Raw genomic sequence first — 2,774 nt, 5'->3', positions numbered from 1 at the left:
GCTGGAGCGGGGTCCTGGTGGAGAGAGGAGCCCAGGCTGGAGCGGGGTCCTGGTGGAGAGAGGAGCCCAGGCTGGAGCAGGTTTGCTGGAAGGACTTGGGAGCCTTTGGGGGCCCAGCTTGGAGCAGGGCTTGGACTCGGGCTCGTCCCCTGAGCAGCAGCAAGAACAAGCTGTGATGACCTGCCTGTGACCCCCATTCCCGTGTCCCTGCGCTGCTGGAGGGGGTGAAGGGAGAGCCCGGGAAGGAGGGCAGGTGTTTGTAGGATTGATTTGACTTCTCATTCTCCTGCTCTGATTTTGTTGTTAATAAATTCAGTTACTGTCCCCCCGGTGAGTCTGTTTTGCCTGTGACAGTGATGGGTGAGGGATCTCTCCTGGTGTTTGTCTCAATTCATGAACCTTTCATTATATTTTCTCTCCTCTGTAGAGGGCAGTGACAGAGCAGCTTTAGTGGGTACCTGGTGTCCAGCCGGGGCCAACCCACCACGGTAGGGAAGGGAAGGGGAGAGGAGAGAGCTCAGGAAGTTCCTGCAAAATTCTGGCACAGTCTATGAGGTGCTAAGCTAGGGAGCACAGCACTTCTGCTCAGAAAATAAACCCTCATTGCAGGCTGAGTGCTGTAGCCTCTTCTATTTGAGTTCCTGAACTCGTCCTGTCTCAGGGCAGTAAACAAAGAAGTTTTCCATTGAAAAGGAGCCAGCCCTGTATTCCTTCACACCAAAAAGTGCTTTTAACTTGGTTTTCCTTCTCACAACTGTTAACAAAATTGAGTATAAACAGTCATTGGGATATGAGCGTGATGATGTTTTTAACTGCTGGCTTAAGTTACAGTTGTATTTAAGAAAAGAAAAAAAGCCTTTTTTCCCCATTAGATAAATTCGGCAAGAAAATTCAATATATTGATGTTAGAAGGCTGAGGAAGGTCAATTTTGTTGCTTCTCACCTTTCCAGCATCCCCCACAGACTCTCTTCTTCCTGGCAGCTTTCCTGTCCTCACACCATTCTTTCACAGCAGCTGCATGGCTGAAGAGCTTCTAGTTCATTACTCCTTCAAGCAGAAGATTAGAAAAAAGCACCATGGATAAGCTTTTGTTACTCTTGCACCTTCAGAGGAGCTTGAATGACTCCTTTTAACACTTTGGAAGGACTCTGCCATGATTAGCAGTGGCTTCTGTTCTCCTGGATGGGAGTCACCACCAGGTAGATGGTGAAAACAGACCTCACCAATTTTGTCTTGCTTTTTCTTACTGTGATTTTATACCATGTGAAGGCCAAGGAAGGGAAGAGTCTGCCTGTAACTGCAGCTTCATCACAGTGGTTTTCTTCAGGCTTCTTACTGCTTATAATTCTTTTTATTAATAAAATGCTGCTTTGCAAACAGATAGTTGCCTAAAATTCCTCTTGGAGATTAAAGTTGGCTGATTGATTTAAAAGCTGGATGAAAATACCTCTCTGCAAACGATTTTAACAGCCTGCATGTGTGCAGGGGTGTGGGAGAATGGCCTTTTGGGAAAGGATTGTTTGAACAGGGACCGTGGTATTTCTGGCTTAGCCCAGCATTTATATATTCAGATGATTCCAATAATTCATCCTGTAGTCTGGTTCCAGACAAGTAACACTCTGTAAAGCAGATTCAGTATCTTCACTAGTGTCCTTTTTTTTATTAAAGGTTTAACAGAAAATTTTCCTCCCTCAAAACTGTACCTGGCTGGAGCCTCTCTTGTCCTACCAAAATGTCTCTTCTTGCCATAGCTCCAATCCTATCGTGGCTGGCAAATGCAGATCTGCTTTAAAATGTGAATGTTAGACCTGCCATAGGTCTGGTCCTTCCCACTCCCCCCCCGGGCTGTTCCCTGCAGGGGCTGTGACAGGTCACAGGCTGTGGGTACAGTCATGGGCTGCAGGTTCCTGCATCACTCTGGGAGGGCTTTTCAGTTCTGGATATGAACCAAGAGACTTGTTTTAGATCAGAAAAGAATTCCTGTTTCTGACCAGCAGCATCTTCTACAAACGAAACTGAGATAAATGGTGGGAAGCAGCAATTTCTCAGCAAAACCAATTTTGTGACTGGCCTGATTTCCCCCAGATTCTACCTGAGAATCCACCTAATTAGATGAGCACAACTCCTGCTGTCACACTCCTCTCCTGCTGCAGAGGAGAGACAAAATTTGAAGTTGCACATCCCTATTGTTGAAGTTCAACTCCCTGCTCTGAGACAGAAAGTGTGTTTTAATGGAACACCCAAGTGTTGATCCAGCTGTTGCATCCTCTGGGAAACACGAGGGAAACGTGGAAAGCCAACATCCATGTGGAATGTGGCAGTGCTTGTGTAGGTACCGGCACATCTCCCGTTGTCCCCCCTGCACCCAGAAAGGAACCAAGGCCTGAATTTCCCTGGTCAGGGCAGCCCTTCAAACTTGCAAGGAGAACTTGGCATCTGTCCCCTCAAAGAGAAGGGGAGGAGAGACTGTGCAGCAGTTCCAGAGGTGTCTTCCAGACCCCCAGGTGAACCCTTAAGGGTTCTCAAACGTTAACATTTCTGTGGGTAACAATAAATAGGCTTGGCTCCAGGCCCAGCCCCAGCTCCACTTCCATCCCCACCTCCATCCCATCCCAGCCCTGTCCCACCCCAACTCCATCCCCCTGTCCATCCACACACCATCCTCAGCCCTATCTCTATCCCCAGACCCATCCCCACCCCCATCCCAGCTCCATCCCTGTCCCAATCCCATCCCATCCCAGCTCCATCTCATCCCCAGCTCCATCCCCATCCC

This window comes from Manacus vitellinus, unplaced genomic scaffold (assembly GCF_001715985.3).
Source record: "Manacus vitellinus isolate BGI_N305 unplaced genomic scaffold, ASM171598v3 scaffold_105_pilon, whole genome shotgun sequence".
Lineage (NCBI taxonomy): Eukaryota > Metazoa > Chordata > Aves > Passeriformes > Pipridae > Manacus > Manacus vitellinus.
This window is presented reverse-complemented; position numbering follows the sequence as displayed.